This window comes from Lissotriton helveticus, chromosome 7 (genome assembly GCF_964261635.1).
Source record: "Lissotriton helveticus chromosome 7, aLisHel1.1, whole genome shotgun sequence".
Classification (NCBI taxonomy): domain Eukaryota; kingdom Metazoa; phylum Chordata; class Amphibia; order Caudata; family Salamandridae; genus Lissotriton; species Lissotriton helveticus.
Genome location: NC_136068.1, coordinates 655407819 through 655426007, shown reverse-complemented (window position 1 = coordinate 655426007; position 18189 = coordinate 655407819).

Below are 18189 nucleotides of genomic sequence, written 5' to 3'. Positions count from 1 at the left end.
TGGTTATGTACCTGAATATATATAAAAAAAGAGAGAGAAACACAGCCATTTTGACTACTACTTCCTGAACTACATTGCAAGATCATTTTCACTCACAACTTAAACTTGTTTTTAGAAGGTGAGATATTATTTTATAAATTTGAAAACATTTTCAGATAGTTATATACTATCCCTCTGTAAGAGTTAGACATTGAGAAAGGCTTCTCTATTATAATTATGGATGGATTTAGGTTTCTGTGGTATAATTATGAATTTACTTAGGCTTCTTCACAGGCACTTTTTAATAGTACTACTTCACGCCTGAAACCATACAGTGCCCATAGATTACTTCTCTGTTATAAACTCACAAGTACCTGTCTGAACTTAAACCCAACAGTGCCCTATCTCTACTGATATATTTATTTTTTATGCAAATTACAGCAATAAAATGGAAGGTGAGCAGAATGTTTCCTTCGAAATTGTTCTGGACAGCAACAATGAACAAGTTATGGAACCCATTGATGACTTAGAATTCATGGATGAGTCACGGGACTATGAATTACTTCAATGTGTAGAATCTGTCGATCATTTACTCCATTATGATGACGGTCAAATGTGGGAACTTATGTTCACTCAACAAGAGGACATATCGGACAGTCAAATGCTAGACGTTCTATTAAATTTTGAAAAACAATCTGAAAAATAAAATTGTATGTAATATTAAAAAATTGTTTGAGTCTTTAATCATTTTTATATGTAATTCATAAACTAGTTAAATGTTAGAAATGTTATTAAATTTTGAAACACAATCACAATAATAAATAATTGCTTAAAAAATAAAAAAATTAAAAAATAATCAACAAAACCAACAATCAATTAACATACAGTATTTGAAAAGTCTATCATTCATTTTTCATTATAGTACGCTGCCCAGAACGCTTCCCGGTTCGCGAACCGGGCGCTACCCATGCAAAAAAACAAACATTTTTTTTATTTTTTTTTGCCCCGCGGGGCCCTTTTAAAGCCTCCACATTAAACCTAGGGGGTCAGGGAGGATCTACTATGCCCCCTTATGGTCATTTCCCCCTTTGTTTTGGCCTCCTCTTGTCTCTCAATCCTACCGAGAGACAAGATGGCGGCCGCTCCGGACTGTTTAGAATGTTGACAGACACCGGAGAGCCAATCAGCTTCGCTACGCGAAGTTCCGGTACGCGTAAAGTCCGCGAACCGGAGCGCTGCCCGGTCCGCTGTTACAGATATATATCTTTTTTGAACATTAATTTCTCAAAATCCACTGAAGCACATATATTGAGACCTAGCAAAGGCACATCGGGCTACCAGTCCCTACAATTTTGCCAAGTTTCGTGCAAATCCATTCAGCCGTTCGGGCTAAAAGTGAGGCCAACCGCCCTATGGAAAACTCAATGTTAAAAACACGTTTTGGGACCCCCCTTTTTTCTCGGCCCCCCCTTGACGAACCCCCCCCAAATTTCCAGGGGCTGCTCAGAAACAAAATGTTCGATTTTGCTGAAAATTTCAGCCAATTCTGTCCACAAACGCCAAAGTTATTAGACATAGAATTTTCAAAAATCCCATAGGGAAAAAATCCTAACTATATATACCTACTGGCGACCGCCAGTAGGTAATATATATATATATATATATATATATATATATATATATGAAAAAAACAAACAGCTCCTTCTGGAGTGCTGGAACCCGAGGAAGTTGGCGCAGATGCCGGCGCAGCAGTCCGGTTAAATTAATATCCAAATTTTTCACGAAATGGGTTTCTTGCGCTCTCAGGCAAAAAGGCAAAGGGGATCCCAATAGTCAATACAGCAGTTTATTACACAACGCGTTTCAGCAAAGAAAGCCTTGTTCACGTGAACAAGGATTTCTTTGCTGAAACGCGTTGTGTAATAAACTGCTGTATTGACTATTGGGATCCCCTTTGCCTTTTTGCCTGAGAGCGCAAGAAACCCATTTCGTGAAAAATTTGGATATATATATATATATATATTCACTGAAAAAACCATAGGTTATAGACCATATATAGTTAGGAATTAGCATTTAAAAAACCTTATTTTACTCACACAAAACCATTGAAATTCCATATATAGTTAGTTGCACTAACTATATATCGCGCACCCGCAATCCACTGCTGATCATGTCACATATTACATCATTCATGACATGGTCAGTGACATCACTGATGACATCACTGATGACATCTCAAATAACATCACTGATGAGATCACTGATGACATCATCCAGTGACTGTGTGTTTCTGTAAAGTTTAAATATGTTTTACATATTGAAGAATGAGTAGATGTATAAGTGTCTGGACGAAGGATTTAGTAGGTGCATGACTGAATGTATGAGTGAGTGATTAAATGTGTCTCACTGAGTGCATGGGTTAGTGACTAAACTGTCTTAATTTGTGCATCATTATGTCTGTTGTTCTGTAAACTGCCGCATGTGTTGATCAGTAGCTATATGATTAACTATATGGGTTATTGATTGATTGTCCAAGTATTTGTATGGGAGACTGAGTGTGTGTGTGGCTGGCTGGGAGGTGTGTGACTCTGTGCAGATCAATGTGTACTTGTATCAATGATTGTATAAGAAAGTAAGTATGTGTTAGTATATGTTTGAAAATGTAAGGTGCTCTATGTTTAACTGTATAGACAAGAAAATTGAAGTGTGATTGATTCTTTACAGGACTGACTAGGTGTGTGAGTAACTCCATGGATGAGTGGCAGAGTGTGAGTGTCTGTATAGGTGCATGAGTGCATATGATAGTGTTGTAAAGATGAGTGATTGTATGTATGAATGATTGTATGGGTGAATGAGTGAATGTGTGTGTAGACGTAGGAATCAGTGAGTACGTATGTAGTAACTAGTATTGGTGTGTCAATGGTTTCAAAAATTATACTCTGTATTTAACACTGGGTGAAACAGAGGTTATATTAAAATGTGAGGAGATGCATTGTATTGTCACATGAATGATATCATCAGTGATGTGGTCATTGATGTCAAATGAGATGTCATCAGTGATGTCATCAGTGATGTCATTTGAGATGTCATCAGTGATGTCATCAGTGATGTCACTGACCATGTCATGAATGATGTAATATGTGACATGATCAGCAGTGGATTGCGGGTGCGCGATATATAGTTAGTGCAACTAACTATATATGGAATTTCAATGGTTTTGTGTGAGTAAAATAAGGTTTTTTAAATGCTAATTCCTAACTATATATGGTCTATAACCTATGGTTTTTTCAGTGAATTTTCAAGGTTTTGTAAATGCTAATTCCTAACTATATATGGTCTATAACCTATGGTTTTTTCAGTGAATTTCAATGGTTTTTTAATAGCAAATATCATAAGCTGTCGAATGTCAAGTACGTGGTAAGTGAAAACATTTTCGTGTTTATGCACACTGATCTGCTTTGAATGGTGCCCCCCCCCCTCATTTCTATTAGGAGTACTCTCTCTTTGCACATAGTGAAGGGTAGTTAACGCAGGCCTTTGCCCCCGTTGTAATACGTCGTGCCTGCTTCTCTCTCCATTTGATTGATTGTTATCCAAGTATTTACTGTTTTAGAATTGGTTCTCTTTGGTTCATTCTCTATTTACAAACAAACACAGAGTCGCAATACTCTGTTTAGTCTTTGCAGATAACGAAAAATCGTGTAAAAAAAAAAAAGAAAAGGAATCGAGCAAAATCAGTAGGCCACTAATGGGATCTCTTTTTGACCTCGCTAAAATAGAAACATTAAGAACAACCCCTCATGACAAATACAAAACTAGTGAGATGAACTGAACTCCACACAATGATGGCTGCAAAACAGCTCGGCTCCGCCACCCACCCCGCCCAAAATAACGATAAAGAGCTGCTGCCATGATTGGTTGCGGAATGGCCACGACGGAGCTACGAAATGGTGCTGCTCTCATGCTAACCCCAGCTTCAGTCTGAAACATCCAGAAACACTGTAGACTACCAATTCGATCAGTTCCGGTAGCGCCCCAATGTAACCCGGTAGAGAAGAACTAGCCCTCCCCTCTTTGACTGATGGTTCTTGTTGCCTGTCCCTTCTGTTGTCATTTAACAGAACTATTTAGCCTGCTGAAAGGGGTTGTGTTCCGACCGCTGGTTGGTGGAGAAATTTTGACTATATTCTGGACCTGCGTTGTCGCGTAATGCGTCATATGACGCGCCGCGTTAGCGCATCCGGAAGTCATCCGGGGCGCGCAGCGCGTAACGTAAGCATAACAAGTCATGTGACTTGTTAATAAAACTTTTCATTGGTTCATTTTACTTTTCTTATTCTAATGATGAAAGGCTTGGTCATATGACCTAAAAATTACGCTTTTTATTACTTCCGAACATTATTTTTTCTTAAATATATGTTATAATGTTCCAGGCTAATGTACTTTCCCGGAAAATTTACAACTGTCCTGCAAGTAAAATATATTCTTTTTTCGAGAAAAAGAGCGTTTCTTCGTCCCATGACGGAGCCGTTAAGCAAAAGAGGGTCGACCTGCTGTCTTAGTCGTCGATACGCCTGAATATGAGATTCTTATCGATCACTTTATGTTGCAGGAGTAGAAAACACAACAGCCCTTGACCATTTATCTTTACTGCGTTCCTTCGAATTATACCTTTTACCCTTCATGTAATTGGTCTGCTTTATTTCACTTGCCTTTTAATGATTCTAAAACAGTGACTATTATTAAAAACTTTACCAATGTATATACTACTACCATGTTTTCTTTTAAAAACCTTTATTGTGAAAATTTCATTATACAAATACGAGCCTATAACCACGTGGGCCGGCCATGGAGCAAACTGTAATCGTATATGATGAGTAGACATTTACACTGTAGAGGAACGTAACGGGCGGGCCATTAGGTTGCAAGAACTAAGGAGTCTAACAGTTACGGAATCGGTGGACGTACATTTTATAATTAAAATACGACAGGGCCAGTTACAATAAAATTATCTAGATATACATTTGCGGGCAAGTACCATGGGTGACGTTAATTCGAACTTTCAATAGTACAGTAATCAATAACACATCAGAACTTAATATCAATAGGGATGTCGAAATATTCAATCAATTCTCGTCCCCGCCCGCCATGTGCATCAAAACTGCATACGTATCTCGTGATTTCAAGGTTCTGCAACCAGTACACAACAAGGAGTTACGAGTCCCATTTATTCCGGCGCCATTTTGGGCGAGGACGGGCAGGTCCAGGATATAGTCAAAATGTCTCTACCAACCATCGACTATGATGATGTTCATATGCTGTATTTATTAGAGTAACACTCATCTGTCCACATGAAATTAATTTGCCACAATCTAAACATGTCATTTTAATCTTTCCAAAGTTCTTCTAAATATTTGGGACCGTTTCCCTTGCCTCTGATGCTGTCAGTGCCACTTCTTTGATGAATGTACTAGCAGGTCAGGGGTTCTCCTCCAAATCTCTCTTTTATGCAGCACTATAATTAATTGGTGCCACCTCTCCATATGACGATGCATGGTATAGTTACCATAACTATATTTTTTTTCGGTTCCTCTGGAGAGTTCATCGTGGCAGATGAAGCGTGTAACGTACCGGGCATTTACCTTTTTTTGCATGTACAGGAAAGGAAAAAAAAATCGAGCGTCCGATTTCTAAGGTGTCCCAGGGCCATTTTAGTGGACCAGGCCCAAATCCAAAGAACAGGCCGCCATTTTGAGAGTCCTGTTGCAGCCGCCTGTCGCTGTAGCATCAAGAGCAGCCGAAACTCAGCTGAATGGCAACTGAAACGGTAAAGGGGCGCCCCACTACAGCAGACGAGCCTCCACCTACGAAGGCCCGTTCACGCCGCCTCCCCCCCACCCCCCTTCGGGCACCCCACGCCGTTATTCGGAGCAGTATTGTAGGATGGCCACACCAGTGCGGCAACTTGCTAGACATCACCTCGGTGGTAACCGAATCTCAGCGCCTTGTGGTGTCTCCTCTTCAGAAAATATTCTTGCGCTACCTTTGCCCCATTCACACATCGGTCCGCTACTGACGCCATCTCACAGGCTAATGGGGCGCCCCACGCCGAGTTTCAGCATTGTAGGATGACCACACCAGTACAGCAACTTGCTAGACATCACCTCGGTGCCATCCGGATCTCGGCGCCCCACTGCAGATGAAGTGCCTCTCAACTATGAAACCACCACGGTGACATCCGGATCTTGGCGCCTTGTGCTGGTTCCGGCCTATTCACACATCGGTCCGCTACTGACGCCATCTCACAGGCTAATGGGGCGCCCCACGCCGAGTTTCAGCATTGTAGGATGACCACACCAGTACAGCAACTTGCTAGACATCACCTCGGTGCCATCCGGATCTTGGCATCTCAACGCCTAGTGGTATCTTCCATACAGAAAATATTGTTGCGCTGCCTTTGGCCCCATTCGCACATCGGTCCGCAACTGACACTATCTCATCGGCCAACAGGGCGCCCCACGCCGACTTTTACCATTGTAGGATGGCCACACCAGTACCACAACTTGCTAGACACCACCTCGGTGCCATCCGAATCTTGGCATCTCAGCGCCTTGTGGTGTCTTCTAGTCAGAAAATATTGTTGCGCTGCCTTTGGCCCCATTCGCACATCGGTCCGCTACTGACGCCATCTCACAGGCCAACGGGGCGCCCCACGCCGACTTTCAACATTGTAGGATGGCCACACCAGTGCGGCAACTTACTAGACACCACCTCGGTGCCATCCGGATCTTGGCGCGTTGTGCTGCCTTCGGCCTATTCGCACATCGGTCCGCTACTGACGCAAACTCACAGGCCAACGGGGCGCCCCACGCCGACTTTCAGCATTGTAGGATGGCCACACCAGTGCTGCAACTTGCTGGACACCACCTCGGTGCCATCCGGATCTTGGCGCGTTGTGTTGCCTTCGGCCTATTCGCACATCGGTCCGCTACTGACGCCGCCTCACGTGCCAACGTATTTTCTCCGCATTTTATACCCTATGCCGCATAACAGGTCATGTGACTTGTTTATAAAACTTTTCATTGGTTCATTTTACTTTTGGTTTCCTAATGATGGAAGGCTTGATCATATGACCTAAAAACAACACTTTTCATTGGGTGAAAACTTTTTTTTTTCCCAAGCGATGAAAGCCCCACCTTGTTTCTGGATGTTTCAGACTGAAGCTGGCGTCAGCATGAGAGCACCACCATCTCGTAGCTCCGTCGTGGTCATTCCGCGAGCAATCATGGCAGCCGCTCCCCACCAGAAGCCTACAGGAGTCGGGGGCCCCCAAAACTTTTGATGAATCCTCAAGGCGGAGGGGACGCTTTCGAGAATGGGGTCCAAGACCTAGCAGACAAGCGTCCGATTTCCAAGGTGTCCCAGGGCCATTTCAGTGGACCAGGCCCAAAAAGGAAACAGCCTGCCGCCATTTTGAGAGTCCTGTGACAGCCGCCTATCGCTGCACCGCAAGAGTGGGCGCAACTCAGCTGAATTGCGGCTTTTGACACAGTGGACCAAAAGCGGACGGAATGGCAACTGAAACGGTAAAGGGGCGCCCCACTACAACAGACGAGACTCCACCTGGAGAGGCCCGTTCACGCCGCCTCCCCCGGGGCGCCCCACGCCGTTATTCGGAGCAGCATTGTAGGATACCAAAACCAGTGCGGCAACTTACTGGACATCACCTTGGTGCCATCGTTCTGCTGCCTTGGAACTATTCGCACAACAGTTTGCTACTGATGACCCACCACCCGCGACGCCCCACGCCAGAAATCTGGACGTTGTGCTGCGTTGGGACTATTCGCACAGCCGACTGCTACTTCGTTGTTTTTCCCTAAAAATGTTTATATGTTATTACTGTTTTTGTTTTCTTGTATATATTTATAAGTTATTCAAGTTTTATAATCTTACTACTTTGTTGGAGTGCTATATATTTTTAATGTGACACATAATTGTAAAAACTTTGATGTACAAAGAGTCATCCCTGGAATCTTCCGCTTCAGGCTCGGTCCCCTCCCCAATCACAATACAGGATGGTTTTCAGATAATAGGAACGCGTCTGCTGTGACGGATCTCATCGAGTGTGGGCCTTGATCTACTATAACTCCTTTGAAGAGGGGTGATTCTTTACAGCTGGGGCCATAAACTACATCTGCAGGCTAGCTGATACCCTAGGACCGGCCTGGACAACCGGACACAGAGGAAAAGGAGTGTCAGAGGGTGCGGTAGTGAATAGGGCGAAAGGGAGGTGTCGGGCGGGCACAGGGTGTGATTCTCAGGGAAGAGCAGCGCAGATGGGGGGTGGTTTATTACCCATGCATAAGACAGAGAGCGGGGGTAACCACTGCCTGGGGGAGATGCTTGCGAGGGTGGGGAGCCATGCTAAGGATCGACAGCGTGCACAGAGTGGGTCTGGTCAAGGCATCTAAAATGACTGCCGTGCACGACAAGAGTGTGGCATTTGAAAAAAGGCAAGATGGCGCAGACAATGTTTTTCAACACTTCCTGATTTCCTTCGAATCGAACGTTAACAGACGTTGGGGCATATTACCAAAGTTAAGCGATATTTATCCCTAACGATGCTTAGCAACGATTTTTTTACCGCTAAGCATCGTCAGAAATTATCGCAGATAAACCTTGCTATTATCAAGGTTTATCGCAAATACGATAAAAAAACGACCGCAATGCATTAATATCGCTGAAAACTCAGCGATATTCATGCATTACCGAGCTAATGCTCTTAGCCATGTTATCCACCTCCCATTGGATAACATGGCTAAGAACTGCTCAGGGCAGGTGCTAGCTTTTGGAGATATTCGCGCTTATCGCGAATATTTCCAAAAGTTGATAATAGGAGATAGCGATGTTAGCGACTGTTTCCAGTCGCTAACATCTTGGCATGCCCACTTTGCATGTCATTAGTGATAAATATCACTCACATGCAAAGTGGGGCCCAAGATGGTCGCTATCTCCTACTAGCCGTCGCTAACTGGTGTTAGCAACAGCTAGGTAATACAGATATAATTTTATCTCCGCGAAGCGGAGCGCTGTTACAGATATATATCTTGTTTTTGAACGTTAATTTCTCAAAATCCACTGAAGCACATATATTGAGACCTAGCAAAGGCACATCGAGCTACCAGTCCCTACAATTTTGCAAGTTTCGTGCAAATCCATTCAGCCGTTCGATTATTATTATTATTTTTTTTTTTGCCCCGCGGGGCCCTTTTAAAACCTCCACATCAAACCTAAGAGGTCAAGGAGGATCTACTATGCCCCTTATGGTCATTTGCCCCTTCGCTTTGGCCTCCTCTTGTCTCTCGATCCTACCGAGAGACAAGATGGCGGCCGCTACGGACTGTTTGGAATGTTCACAGACGCCGGAGAACCAATCAGCTTCGCTTCACAAAGCTCCGTACCGCGAAAAGTCCGCGAACCGGAGCGCTGCCCGGTCCGCTGTTACAGATATATATCTTTTTTTGAACGTTAATTTCTCAAAATCCACTGGAGCACATATATTGAGACCTAGCAAAGGCACATCGGGCTACCAGTCCCTACAATTTTGCCAAGTTTCGTGCAAATCCATTCAGCCGTTCGGGCTAAAAGTGAGGCCAACCGCCCTATGGAAAACTCAATGTTAAAAACACGTTTTGGGACCCCCCTTTTTTCTCGGCCCCCCCTAGACGAACCCCCCCAAATTTTCAAGGGCTGCTCAGAAACAAAATGTGCCATTTTCCTGAAAATTTCAGCCAATTCCGTCCACAAACGCCAAAGTTATTAGACATAGAATTTTCAAAAATCCCATAGAGAAAAAATCCTAACTATATATACCTACTGGCGACCGCCAGTAGGTAATATATATATATATATACAGGTGTAATGCTAACAAATACCTAGATTGCATCCATGAATCTATCAATTTTTCAATTAGTTGTGTAGCAATTCACAGCTAGCTGATTAGCTGATACCTCTTCATTGTGGTACCATTTTCTTTTTTAAATTTCTGACCATACTGTATTTGCCTTTGAGGGTGTAAATAGTTATATGTCACCTTGCATGTATTGGCAACGCTTGTTGGGATCCATGACGCACTATGCTCATAAGACTTGCATCAGTTGTTATGTAAATTGAGACACACAGTAGGTGTGCTGCGATGAGAAGGGAGCCTGTTATCATTATTGAGTGCTATCGCACATTCATGGTTGTGGCCATAGGACATCCACTCATTACCTCAATTGCATTGTTTTACTATTTGGCCTATGTATACATTAGGGAAAGCTGTTGTTTTCTCAGTTATCACATGGCTAACGGTTGTTTCAGTGTTTGTGGTGAGCGTTGTAGGACAATTTAAGGTTAGTACAATGTGGAAACATTAGGCACACATAGTGTTTGCATTTTAAGAGATTTACCAACCATGCGTTGCTTCTGGAGAGGCTGAGGAACTTTGGCATCAAAGGCCGGGCCTTCAGATGGTTGCAATCCTTCCTCTTGGGAAGGACCCAAAGGATACAACTAGGGGATGAAATCCCGGAGGTGGGGACGTTAGAATGTGGGGTACCTCAGGGCTCGGCCCTGTCCCCACTTCTATTTAATCTCTACCTGCAACCTCTGATTGCCTCTTTGGCGAGCATGGGCTGCACAGTATTCAACTATGCGGACGACACTCAGCTGTTGCTGAGTGTCGATAACACAAGTGCCGCACAACTCCAAACCCAGAACATCTTGAGGTACACGGTCCAATGGATGTCGGGAAATCTCTTTAAAATCAACCCAGACAAGACCGAGGTATTGGTTATTCCATCTGCCACCTCCCCATGGGGAGACCTCTATTGGCCCGCAGAGTTAGGCCCCGCTCCAAAACCTAGCCTGAAAGTAAAGAGTTTGGGGATCAAACTGGACTGTGATTTATCGATGGTCAGTCAGATTTCATCGGAGGTGGAAAGTTGCAGCAACATCATCCGGCAGCTACGTAAGCTAGCCCCCGTTCGCTCCCAATCCATGATGCGCTCAATCGTAGCAGCCACCGTGATCTCGAGGATAGATTACGGAAATGCCCTCTATCTTGGCCTGCCAAAAACTTTGATATACAGGCTACAGGTTGTTATGAACGATGCTGCACGTCTTATTTTTAGACTACCAAGACGATCGAAAGCATCTCCCCTGCTACAGAGCCTGCACTGGCTCCCCATTAAAGAGCGAGCAGAATTTAAAAATCTGTGCATAGCTCATAAGGCAATCCATGGCCTGGCACCTGCCTACATCAAGGATCGCCTGGCGGTGTACATCCCATTGAGATCTCTAAGATCTTCGGATTCTCAACGACTGGTTTGTCCTCGGTACAAACTGGTAACCAAAGGAGGGAGAGCCTTCTCCGTGCTAGTCCCGCAGCTGTGGAATGCACTACCCGAGCCGCTGCGCAGGGAAGAGAATCTCCTACGCTTTAGACGGGCGTTAAAAACACTGCTGTTTAGAAGATCCATGAGCGCAATATAGACTAATGGTTGCTTCTCTGCTTCTGCTAAGTTGTTGTTCTTGTGATTTCCGAGCGCCTAGAGACCTGTAGGTGATTGGGCGCGCTATAAATCAAAAATAACAATAACAATAACCAACCTACAATTACAGTGACACATCTGTGAGGTACAGTGGAAGTATCATTTGCAACATCGGACATAATGTGTATACTACATTGCTGCAACAGTTGGTCTTGCTGTCTTATCCTTTTCTTTTTCACCCTCCCCACATTCCAGTTAATCCTGCTCACCGTTGTCATGTAACTATGATATATTTTCTGCAAGCATATTTTATGTGAGATGCAGCACACCAAGATGATTTTACACAACATTAGCAATGAGAAGAGCAGTTTTCCCCCAGATAAATCTATGCATCTGAAGCAGGACATCTTCACTCATAAACTCAAATGAATGATGGATCTGGTGCTGCATGGAGCAAAACACACAAAGCATATAAGGCCTCATTTATGAAAAGTGACGCATCGCTGAGTGAAAACAGAGATGCGTCACTTTTCATTGCGCCCTCCTTGCAACATGCTGCATGCATCACATTTACATTATGACGCATCATGTCGCAAGGAGTTACAGATACATCATTATTTCGGACGTATCCATAACCGCAAAAATGGCGCATTGCTGGAGTGTATCACAAAAGTGACGCAACTTCAGCAACAGGTCATTTCCCATGGGCAAGTCCCATTTCAAATGTGCCTGCGTAATTCTTATGCCTGCTGTGAGGCAGCGTAAGAAATTGACGCATTTGCATCCTAGAAGTGGCGCAGCGAAATCTCATAGATTTCACTGCATCACTTCTATGAGGCTTACTTGCATCGGAACGCCCACACTGCATACATTATACCTGGTACAGGTATAATGTGGCACAGGGGTTTACAAAGTGACACATCTACCTTGATACACCACTTTGTAAATATGATGCAAAATGGTGCATTTTTTATGCCGCTGGTCCGTCACAAAAAAGTGACGCACCGGCGGCGCATAAGTGACACAGGGGCTCATAAATAAGTCCCATAGTATTTCCCAAAGGTACCTCATCAGAATTTTGTAGTTGACATGCGCTACATATTTACTGGTGCCAGGTTATAACATAGGTAGTGTAATATACTGTAGTGTAATATACTCTGCTAAATGATTGGTGTGTGTGACAGACTTCAGTGGATCCACTACAATATGCTAATAGTATAATGTTCAAATAAGATACACACAGCTTACAGGATGCTGGTTAAGTGACTGTATTTTTATATACATATTAATGTATTTAATTAGTACACAATTTGAAGTGACTATTATATTAATGAGTAATCTGTAAAGAAATTACTAATGATTCAATCCCACCTGTTGCCTCTGGTCCTTTTCTTCTTTCCCTCCATCCTCTGGATTTTCCTGATCAATATTGACCTTGGAGAAAGGTGCATTAGTCTGGACACATATGTTGTGTAGTATACAACAGACAAGTATGATTTTGCATATCAGGGGTGGTGAGTATAACCCTCTACTGCCAGATATGTCCAAGCACGGAAAATGGGATTTGAGGATACCAAAAGACCTTTCCTCTATGAACCTGGTGTGGTCACGTGAAACATTGTAGGCAATCTGTGACTAGGTTTGAGGATTTTTTACTGGTGTCATCATCAATGGCATGAGTGCATTGCCTTAGTCAGCTGAAAAAACAGAAAAAAAGAGTTCCATTGTTCTACATTCATGATGTGAGTGAGAAGTACATTAGTCAGCATTTTGTTCAGTGTCCACCTTTCTACATTCAACTTGCACACTGTCTTGCACTTGCAATTCAACAGCATCTACGATATACAATTGCCAATTTGTAATAGCTTAAACATTCCTATACAGCCATTTTCATTGTCCCCTGTGATATCTCCATTTATTGAGATTCAACAGAGTGCCAATGCCTTGTAGGATGTGATTAGTTACCAATGCCAAGTGTACGTAAAGAAATCCGAAGCAATTGTCTAACATGGCTTTATTGTGTGGATATATGGGTATCATTCAAAATAGTGAATACTCATCTTTAACCCCTTCGATACTGATGACGGAGCCCACTAGAGCCAGGGATTTTATTTTTTTTAAATTTGGAAGCGACCCCTTGGGCAAGGTTTGCCTCCTTGGGCCTATATTTTTTTTAATATATTCTGCCCTCTCTGGGGGCAGATTAGTGTTTTAATTTGGCCTTTCTGCCCTCAGGGGGGGGCAGAAGAACCCACTAGACACCAGGGAAATATTTTATTTTTAAATGGAAGCGACCCCTGGGGCAAGGGTCGCTCCCTAGGGGACCAAATGTAAAAAAAATGATATTCTGCCCCCCCCCGGGGACAGACAGCCTGATTTGTTTGGCGTTTCTGGCCCGGGGGTTGGGGGGGGCAGAAAAGCCAACTAGAGCCAGGGGATTGTTTTTAGTTACATCGGAAGTGACCCCTTGGGCAAGGGTCGCTTCCTTGGGCCCAAATTTAAAAAAAATATGTTCTGCCCCTCTGAGGGTGTCGATCGTTTTTTTAATTTGGCCTTTATCCCCCCAGGGGGGGGTAAAAAACCCCCACTAGACACCAGGGAATTCTTCTATTTTTAAATGGAAGCAATCCCTTGGGCAAGGGTCGCTTCTTGGGGGACCAATTGTTTAAAAAATTATATTTGGCGCCCTCTGGGGACAGACAACCTGATTTTTTGGGGCGTTTCCGGCCCCAGCCCACTAGTGGCAGGGATGTCAAATTAAATATTGTGCTTGCCTCCAGGGTACATATATTTGTTTATGTGTATTCATCCCTTTCTGCCCCCATTTGTGTAGTGACATTGCCTATGACATAGCTTGTTATAATGTGTTTTTTTTTGTTCTTGTTCAAGGCTTTTGCTCTTTAGACTGTTGCATGTGTTTGGTAAGAGACCTTTTTTTGTACAATTTCAATGTAAATGTGTTTTTTGCAAAGTTTGTAATAATACCAGTATGTTTGGTTTCTGTTTTTTGTGATTGTAAAAAATGTTTTGCATTTGTGCTTGATGTGTATTTTGTTTTCTGTAGATTTATGGTTTTTTTCTTCTTTCTAGTGGAATATCGTTGACAATTTGTTGTGTCTTTGGAGTAGGTGGTGAGGGTAGCTGTCTCTTGTAAGTGAATTGTATAGTTTTTCAGTATATAGATCTTTTTGATAAAGGCTTATATTTTGTACTTACTTTGCACAGTGTTGGTTGTTGAGTTGTTTGTGCAGTCTCCTTTCTTAGTAAGCATAATGGCTAGCCGCCGGATTACTGCTCAGCAAGTTGTTGGAATGCTTTTTGATTCTTCCTCTGGCCATGGTCCAGAGACTGACTCTGATTCTGAGGCAGAGGTGGGAGGTGAAGATTCAGGTAGTGAGTTTTCTCTCCACATGGCATCATCAGATGATGAAGATACTCTGAGTGCTGATGAAGCTACTTTTGGTGTGAATGAAGTGCCTGTGTTAGAGGAGGTCATTGCTGTGCAGATAGTGTGGCAAGAGGCATCAGGGCTACAGCCTGAGGCTGCAAGACTTCCTGTTGGTATAGTGAGACAAGAGGCAGCTGGGCGGCAGCCGGGGGCTGCAAGACTTCCAGTTGAAAGTTCTGACCTCCGGGTTGCCCCAGGCATGGTGCAGCCGGCATTGCCAGACTTTACTGGTATTCCAGGGTGTAGGGTGTAGGGTGAACAATGAAAACTTTTTGTCAATTGATTTTTTTCAGTTGTTTATGGATGATGTGTTTTTGGCAGAGATTTTTGAGCAGACTAATTTGTATACCAAACAGTGTTTGAAGGAGAACAGTGTCAGCCTTAAGCCCCATGCTAGAGCTACCCGGTGGACTCCCACAAATCTGGAAGAGATGAAGAAGTTCTTGGGTTTAACTTTTTTGATGGGCTTGCTTAGGAAGCCATCAATGTCTTCATATTGGTCTACTAGTCCCTTGATGGCAACTGCTATATTTCCGGCAGTCATGAGTCGTGCTAGGTATTTGCTTCTGCTTCGGATGATGCATTTTGTCGATAATAGTTTAGCTTTGCCATGAGATCACCCTGATTGTGACTGTCTTTTCAAGATTCGCCCTGTCATTGATCACTTTGTTGATCTATTTTCTGAGATCTATGCTCCAGAGAAAGAAATTGCAGTGGATGAGTCTTTGGTGTTGTTCAAGGGCCGCTTGGTTTTTAGGCAATACATTCCTAGTAAGAGGGCACGCTATGGAATTAAGCTGTATATGCTGTGTGACAGTCGGACTGGATATGTCTCTCATTTCAGGGTGTACATCGGTAAGGAATCCAGGATTAAGCCCCCTGGTTGTCTGTCCACTTTTGGAGTGACTGAGAAAATTGTGTGGGAAGTTGGTAGAGGATTATTTAACAAAGGCCATCATTTATATGTAGATAACTTCTACACCGGTGTGCGGTTGTTCAGGGAATTGGCCAAAGTGGACACTGTTGCTTGTGGCACAATCCGCTCTAACCGTAAAGGTTTCCCAAAAGAACATGTTTGTCAAAAGCTTGCCCGGGGATAGTGCAGTGCATTGCGTTGCAAGGAGCTTCTAGCTGTGAAATTTTCAGACAGGAGAGATGTCTACATGTTGACTACCATACATGATGAAAGCACTGAACCGGTGACTGTGTGGGGTCAGGTTGCTGAAGTGCGCAAACGTGTGTGCGTTTTAGACTATAATAGGCACATGGGTGGTTTTGACAGAGTAGATCAGAGGTTGGAACCGTATGCTGCTCTTCATAAGGATAACATTTGGTACAAGAAGTTGGCTATCCATTTTTTTCACTTGGCAACCTTCAATGCTTTTGTTGTGTTCCAAGAATCTTGTCCTCAGTCAAAGATGACTTTTGTAAAGTTTCAGGAGTCTGTAATAGGCAGCCTTGTTATGGTGGAACAGGCACCCGTTCCTAGAGTTGGTGTGGTGGAGGATGTTGCAAGATTGAAAGATCGCCACTTTCCTGATCACATTCCTCCTACATCCTCAAAGGACTTTCCCAGTCGAAGATGTAGAGTCTGTTGGTGAACAGATCTGCGGAGCAAGACTCGTATGTACTGCCCCGAGTGTCCTTCTAACCCTGGTCTGTGCGTGCCTGATTGTTTTAGAATGTACCACACACAAAATAATTATTGGGAGCATCCATGAGTGGTAAAGTCAACTGCCTGGCGTCTATTGTTTAATAAATGTTGTTCAGTTTCAAAGTTGGCATTTGTGTAGTGTATTTAGTTTTAGTTGTTGTGTTAGTAGATTTGTATCAAATTGCAATTTGTTTGTGTTTTCTTATTTATTTAAAAAAAAATCTTAAATATGATGACGGTTTGCGTGGAGTGGCAATTGTTTGGCGGGGTGTGTGGTCTGGCGCTTGGCTGGCGGTGTGTGTGGACTTGTGCTTGGCTGGCGGTGTGTGTGGCCGGGTGCTTGGCTGGCGGTGTGCGTGGTCTGACGCTTGCCTGGCGGTGTGTTTGGATTGGTGCTTGGCTGGTGGTGTGCCTGAACTGGTGCTTGGCTGGTGGTGTGCTTGGAGTGGCGCTTGGCTGGAGGTGTGCGTGGGCTGGCATTTACCTGGCGGTATGTGTGGACTGGTGCTTGGCTGACAGTGTGTATGGACTGGTGCTTGGCTGGCAGTGTGCATGCACTGGTGCTTGGCTGGCGCTGTGCGCGGAGTTTCACTTGGCTGGCGGTGTGCATGGACTGGCGCTCGGCTGGCGGTGTGTGAGTAGTGACTTGATGCTGGTCACTACACACACTGCTAGCTGAGCGCCACTCCATGCAATCCATCAGTTTGTGTAGTGGCTGTGTCAGGAATGTGGGCGTGTGAAAGTGATGGGCCCTTGAATGGCGCTGTCTGCTGGTGGAAGTGTTGTCATGTGATGAGTCCGCGGCTGGCGGTGTGAATGTTTTGTATGTGTCACACGTATGAAAGCTGTATGAATGACCTGTAAAGAGGTTGGTGCATTGTCGTGGCTTTACAGTTCACGAGCTGTGAGTCAATGGTTCAGTTTCTCGTCCTTTCAATTATTAACAGTGTATTTCATTTTTGTGAAATCACTTGCTAATACAATTGTATATACTGAACCATCACTCACCCTCGTGCCAAATCCAACCAGTATGTGTGTGTGTTTGAGGAATCGATGGCTGTGTAGTATTTTTTTTTGTTGGTATTTTTGAAGCAGGTTGCCCATTGTCCCTTTTTTGTGAATGTTGTGATGTGTTGCTTTTGTACCTGGTGTTGTGAATGTATGAAAGGTGTGTGAATGGCCTGTAAAGCGGTTGGTGCCTTGAAGTGGCTTTACAGCTCACGAGCTGCAAATCATTGGTTCATTTTTTTTGTCCATGTAATTGACAGTGCCTTTTTTTTAATGAAATCTCTTGTTAATAACATTTTATATACTGAACCATTGCGCCCTCGTGCCAAATCCAGCCAGTATGTGTGTGTATTTGAGAAATAGATGGCTGTGCAGGAATCTGTCTTTTTAGTCTCATTGCCAAGGTGTACATTCCACCTAAGAATAACCTACCAATTGTAGATATTGTTGAAAACCCTTGGGAGTACATGGTGATGTATCTCTGGTGAATTCTAACAAGTTAGATTATCCACAATATCCTGCAAAACTCACAATGTCTGTCACATTTTCCTTGCTATATTAAGCCA